Genomic DNA, 7,494 nt, shown 5'->3' on the forward strand with positions numbered 1-7,494 from the left:
CAGTGGTATCTCATTATAGTTTCGACTGGCATTTCCCTTATGATGAGTGATGTTGAGCATTCTTCATGTGCTTATTGGCCACTAGTATATCTTCTTTGGAGAAATGTCTATTCAAGTCCTTTGTCCATTTAAAAATCAGGTTGATTTTTTTGTGGGTGCTGTTGAGTTGTAGGAGTTTATTTATTTATTTATTTAAAATTGAGGCAACATTAATTAGTTTTAGTTGTGCAACATAATGATTCAATATTTGTATACATTATGAAGATCACCACAAGTCTAGTTAACATCTGTCACCTTATATAGTAACAAATTTTTTTTTTTCTCATGATGAGAGCTTTTTACTCTCAGCAATTTTCAAATATGCAATTCAGTGCTGTTAACTATAGTCACCATGCTGTACATCACATCCCCATGACTTTTTTATTTTATAACTGGAAGTTTGTACCTTTTGACCCATCTCACTCATTTATCCCACCCTCTACCCCTGCCTCTGGCAACCATCAATCTGTTCTATCAACAAGTTTCTTTTTTTGTTTTTGTTTTAGAGTCCACATATAAGTGATATCATATGGTATTTCTCTTTCTCTGACTTATTTTATGTAGCATAATGCCCTCGAGTTCCATCCATGTTGTTGCAAATGACAAGATTTCATTCTTTTTTATGACTGAGTAATATTCCACTGTATATATATATATGTGTGTGTGTGTGTATGTGTGTATATATATATAAAACACTTTTTTACATTATTCATCCATTGATGGACACTTAGGTTGTTTCCATATCTTGACTATTGTGAATAATGCTACAATGAACATAGAGGTGCATATATCTTTTTCAGTTACTGTTTTAATTTTCTTAAGATAAATACACAGTAGTGGAATTGCTGGATCATTTGATAGCTCTATTTTTAATATTTTGAGGACCCTCCATACTGTTCTCCATAGTGGCTCCACCAATTTACATTCCTACCAACAGTGCTTGAGGGTTCCCTTTTCTCCACATCCTCACTGACACTTGTTATTTCTTGTCTTTTTGATGATAGCCATTCTAACAGGTGTGAGGTAATATCTCATTGTGGTTTTAATTTGAATTTCCCTGATGATTAGTGATGTTGAGCATCTTTTCACGTACCTGTTCGTCATCTGTATGATTCTTTGGAAAAATATTCAGTCCCTCCTCCCATTTTTAAATTGGATTGTTTGCTTTTTTGCTGTTGAGTTGCATGAGTTGTTTGTATATTTTAGATATTAACCTCTTCTCAGATATATGCTTTATAAATATTTTCTCCCATTCAGTAGATTACTTTTTCATTTGTTGATAATTTCCTTTGAGAGACTTTTATTTTGGCTTTTGTTGCTTTTGTTTTTGGTGTCAGATTAATAAAATCATCATCAAGACCTATGTCATTGAGCTTCCTGAGGAGTTCTTTGTATATTCTGGATATTAATCCCTTATTAGATATATAATTGGCAAATATTTTCTTCCATTCTATGTACTGTCTTTTCACTCTGTTAATAGAGTCCTTTGATGCATGAAAGTTTTTAATTTTGATGAAGTCCAACTTACCTATTTTTTCTTTTGTTGCCTGTGCTTTTGGTTTCATATCCAAGAAATCATTGCCAAATCCAATGTCATGAAGGCTTTCCCCTATATTTTCTTCTAAGAGTCTTATAGTTTGAGTTCTGACATTTAGGTTTTTGATCTATTTTCAGTTAATTTTTGTATATAGTGTAAGGTAAGGGTCCAACTTAATCAATCAATCAGTCAATCAATTATTTTGCATGTGGATATCCAGTTTTCCCAATACCATTTGCTGAAAAGACCGTACTTAACTTATTGGATGGTCTTGGCACCCTTGTTGAAAATTATTTGCCCATATATGCAAGGATTTATTTCTGGGCTCTCTGTTGGTCTATATGTCTGTCTTTATGCCAGTATCATACTATTTTGATTACTGTAGCTTTATAGTAAGTTTTGAAATCAAGAACTGTGAGACCTCCAACTTTGTACTTCTTTTCCAAGGTTGATTTGGCTATTCAGAATCCCTTAAGATTTCATGTGAACTTTAGGATAGATTTTTCTGTTTCTGCAAAAAAATGTTGTTTGGATTTTGATAGGAATTGCATTGAATCTGTAGACAATATATACGTTTTTTAAACTATCTTTTTTCAATGAAATGCTATGAATATATGAACAAAACATCAGGAATATCTTTTATGTTCATAATATACTTCAAAAACATCATTTTAAGGGCTGCATAGTATTCTACTGTGTGGATATACTCTAATTTATTTAATCACATTTTATTGTTTGGTATTTAGGCTATTTCCCATTTTTGATATTATAAAGAATACATGATAACTATCTTTGTACCATTATCTTTTCACACGTGGCCTTTTCCTGGGGGGCGGTTATCACTGAGTTTTAACTATAGAGAGAACATTGGCATGAGAAATGTTTTTCTTGGAACCCCTCCATTTTACAAACGAAAAACCAAAGGCTCCCAAAGCATCAGTGATTTGTGAATGGTCATACACCTAGCTATGGCTGGGCTTGAATTCTGGCTCCACCACTAATGAGCTAGATGAGTTTAGGCAACTACCTTAACCTCCCCTCATGGATAAAATGGAAGTAACAACAACAAAAAACAAAGTGGGGGAAGTAACAATACTCAGCTTATAAGGCAAATGAGTTAGCTCAGAGCCCAGCATAAATTAGACATTCAGTAAATACTTCTCCCTCTCTTTCTTCTTAGCATGCCTGAAATTAGAACCCAGGATCTTTCTTTTTTTAAAAAAATATTTTGTTGCAGTGTTTTTTTTATTTTTTAAATAAATTTATTTATTTTATTTTTGGCTGCATTGGGTCTTCATTGCTGCGCGCAGGCTTTCTCTAGTTGCGGTGCGCGGGCTTCTCATTGCAGTGGCTTCTCTTGTTGCAGAGCATGGGCTCTAGGTGCACAGGCTTCAGTAGTTGTGGCTCGCAGGTTCTAGAGCGCAGGCTCAGTAATTGTGGCGCATGGGCTTAGTTGCTGTGCGGCATGTGGGATCTTCCCCCCACCAGGGCTCGAACCTGTGTCTCCTGCGTTGGCAGGCAGATTCTTAACCACTGTGCCACCAGGGAAGCCCAAACCCAGCATCTTTCTTAATCTAATCTTTCTATTACTGCAGCAGAGACCTGAGATACTTTCTAATCCCATAGTCTCACTTGAAAGGAAGGGAAAAACCCTTTCTCCTCCTAAACCACAATTCTTATTACCTTCATTAACTAACTAATATCTATATAAATTATATAACCTTTATCTGTTATATGTATTTCTATTAATTTATATCTTATGTAATATAAAATTATAGTTTATATTAATTATTTACCAGGCACTGTTCTAAGCACTTTATGAATGTTAATTCATTTCATACTTTCTAGCAGGGAAAATGGAAATCAGCTTGGACTGAGAAACTGCAAATCTGGTCAGCCGCTTGTCAGTCTGGAATGACAGACCTGGGTAAAGCCAGCTGCAGGGGAACCAGGAAACCATTCTCCTACAGCAATAGACACTGCAGTTGTAAAATGTCATAACTCACTTCTGTAAGTGACAACTGCTTTCTTACTGAGATACAGCTCTTTGAAAATCATCAACTACCAAAAACTTTGCTGCTTGAGATTTTATCAGTAGGAAGTTTGGAGAAGGATGGAATGTAAGAAGCAAACATCCCTTTCTTGCCCTGAGGGTCTAAGTCACTTTGACACAGAGAAGCAGACCTGATTTCCAACCCTAGTGCAGGGCTTCCGATAAGGGATTTCTGAACACAACATTCCACATCTATCTTAATTTTGTAGTTTCCAAGGAAACAGGACTCTGGGTCAACGTTGCAGCCCAGACCTGATGTCAATCCCTTTAAACACAGCCCTGCTTTGCTGTGAGGCTATCGAAACACTGCTTCATTTAAATTCCACCCGAATGCCATGCTACTCTAAAGTTCTACAGTAACCTTATCTTTTCCTCTGTTTGGTTCCTTTGCTGTGTGTTCTGCCTCATTGCAGTGGGTTGATAAATCTGACTTTGTCAGATTAAGGGCCTGTTCTGGGTCTTAGCTTGATTGGTTTGGGACACAACTTTTAAGCCTCAACTCCAAGGATGCCCACGAGAAACCTGGGTTGCATGTCACCCCACTCCAGGGCTTCCCAAACTTGAGCTTGTATCAGAATCACCCAGAGAACTTGGTAAAGCACAGATTGCTGGCTCCCACCTCCCAGGGTCTCTGATTCAGTAGGTCCGGGTGGGAACCCTAGAAGTTGCATTTCTAGCAAATTGCCAGGTGATGCTGATGCTGCTGATTCCAAGGGACCACACTTTGGAAACACTGCCCTAACTAACCTGCATCACCTTCACATAATAGCATTGTAAGGATCAAGTGACAAGTGTATGAAGAACTCAATTCAGGATTTGGGATATAGTAAGTGCTCGATAAATGTAAGCTATTCCTGCAATTTTTTTGTTGTTGTTATGTGTATTTTTTTTAATTGAAAGTTACTGCTTTTTCTTTTTTAAAAAAATTTATTTATTTTATTATTTGTGGCTGTGTTGGGTCTTCGTTTCTGTGTGAGGGCTTTCTCTAGTTGCGGCAAGCGGGGGCCACTCTTCATCGCGGTGCGCGGGCCTCTCACTATCGTGGCCTCTCTTATTGCGGAGCACAGGCTCCAGACACGCAGGCTCAGTAGCTGTGGCTCACGGGCCCAGTTGCTCTGCGGCATGTGGGATCTTCCCAGACCAGGGCTCGAACCCGTGTCCCCTGAATTGGCAGGCAGATTCTCAACCACTGCGCCACCAGGGAAGCCCGTTATGTGTATTTTTTAAATTGAAGTATAGTTAATTTACAATGTTGTGTTAGTTTCAGGTGTACAGCAAAGTGACTCAGTTATACATATATATACATATATATATATTTTTTTTCAGACTCTTTTCTCTTATAGGTTATTACAAAATATTGAGTATAGTTCTCAGTGCTATACAGTAGGACCTTGTTGGTTATCTATTTATTCCTGCTATTTTTAAATGAACTACTCAGATTCTCACATAATCCACTCACACATCCATTCTTCCTCTGAGAGCTCACAGTCTGGGGGCAGATAGACAACCAATTCATTACAACACAAGGCAGAATGAAATAAGCTCCTTCTGTAGATGTTAAAAGCATAACTTCAGAGTCATATTGTAAATATGCCATTGTGTGTATTTCCCCCCACTGAGTATATTTATCCTGAACATTTCACCATGTCATTATTAGAAAACCTTCCAAACCAGAAATATTAACTTAAGCTTATGCTGAATTTCTGTTTAACCATTCTATTGTTGGACGTTTAATTTCTTCCAAGTGTTGCTAATATAAATAACTCTCCTATGAAGATCTTTGTATCTAAGCTGTTTGTCAGAATCACAGATGACTTTCAGAAAGAGGCCTAAAATGAGGAAATAGTTGGGGCAAAGGGCATGAATTTTAAAAAATTTCCCACTAGCTATCGTCAAATTTCTTTCCATCTTGGAATTGAAAGGTTGCTGGTTAAAGCTTCTAGATGGCAACACCTGTGCTCCTTTCATAAGAGTTCCATGATTCTAAAGCACCAGGCAAAGATTACGGGGGTCCCAGCAACAGATTCAGTATATGTTCACCGTCAGCCTTTGCCTTTCACTGCTTTTTGCTGAGACTAAATGAGTGTGTTGGCCTGGATTCTCCCAGCATCTTCTACCCCTTTCTTCCTTGGTTAGAGGGCAGTCTTGGGCCAGTGTTTGCAGTGACATGAGGGCCTTATTTCAGCTTCCTTTACCCAGTCCCTAATGGTGCATGATTTGTTTCATGGGTTTTCAGTGAAGTGTGAAGGGATGGGAGGGAAACCATTTCCTGGTGACCTTTATTTAACCCACGGCTTGGCTGAAATTTGAATAAACTGAGGCAGGTGATAAGAGAGCATGAAATGGCTAAATCTATGGTCAGCCTTCATTTAAAGTAAATTGCTCTTCAAAGGGAGTAGCACCTTCACCACCATCCCCAAGGACCACCAGCCTTACCTGTGAATAGAGCATCCCTGTGGGCACTTGGCGCCACCTGTTCAGTCCTGTCCTTGCTTCTAAGGACTCATGTCAACCCCATGGGAGAAACCTCCAGATACCCCCAGCCCACATTTGCTCTCTCCACCCCTGAGAGCTGCACCGGGGTCTGAGCTCTTTGCATACCTTGTCTCAATACTCACACCTATTGGTAGCCCATTTCACAGCTGAGAAAACTGGGGCTCGGAGCAGAGCGAGAACTTGCCCGAAGGAGAAAGTAGGAGAGCTGGAGTTGGAAGTCAGGTTGCCTGTGTCCTGAGGCTGGACTGGCTGCCGCATGTTGTCTGTGGATCACGTGCCCTGCCCAGAGTCTTTTCCCACTGCCCATTGCTTACATCACGTTTGGAGCCCTTGTCCATGCGTCTGTCCTGTTTTATTATCATCATCTCCTAATCTGGATGCCTGACTTGCTATTCTCTGGGTAACCCTACCTCAGCACAGGGCGGGCACGGCATGGGTACCCAGAGGTGCTTGGGGATGTCCTTCCTTTTCCTTCCTTCCTCCGTCCCTCTATTCCCAGAAGGAATAATTTTGGTCAAGAAAATATATCCAGGAGGGGGAAACGTCTTCATTTCCACTTTTGTAGTTCAACTTTTTGTTTTAATTAATTAATTAATTAATTAATTATTTTGGGACTTCCCAGATGGTCCAGTGGTTAAGACTCCATAATTCCACTGCAGGGGGCACAGGTTTGATCCCTGGTTGGGGAACTAAGGTCCCACATGCCATGCAATGTGGCCAAAAAAAAAAAAAAAAAAATTAATTTGAAGTATAATTTATCTACAATGTCATGTTAGTTTCAGGTGTACAGCAAAGTGATTCAGTTATACATATATATATATGCATATATATATTCTTTTCAGATTCTTTTCTCTTATAGGTTACTACAAAATATTGAGTACAGTTCTCTCAACTTTTTTTTAGAGAGAAACTCAAGTTATCTAAATCATCCTTCCCCTAAACCCACTACGATCTTAAAGAAAGCAATAATAGGGGCTTCCCTGGTGGCGCAGTGGTTGAGAGTCCGCCTGCCAGTGCAGGGGACACGGGTTCGAGCCCTGGTCTGGGAAGATCCCACATGCCGCGGAGCAACTAAGCCCGTGAGCCACAACGACTGAGCCTGCGCGTCTGGAGCCTGTGCTCCGCAACAAGAGAGGCCGCAATGGTGAGAGGCCCGCGCACCGCGATGAAGAGTGTTCCCCGCTCGCCGCAACTAGAGAAAGCCCTCGCACAGAAACGATGATCCAACACAGCAAAAATAAATAAATAAATAAAATAATAATCAAAATATATTAAAAAAAAAAAAAGAAAACAATAATAATTCTAGGTAGTTCAATGTCTAATATTCATAAATGTTGACTGAACAATTTCAGCTCCCACAGGAGACACC

The sequence above is a fragment of the Balaenoptera physalus genome, assembly GCF_965194825.1.
Source record: "Balaenoptera physalus genome assembly, chromosome: 1".
NCBI classification, from domain to species: domain Eukaryota; kingdom Metazoa; phylum Chordata; class Mammalia; order Artiodactyla; family Balaenopteridae; genus Balaenoptera; species Balaenoptera physalus.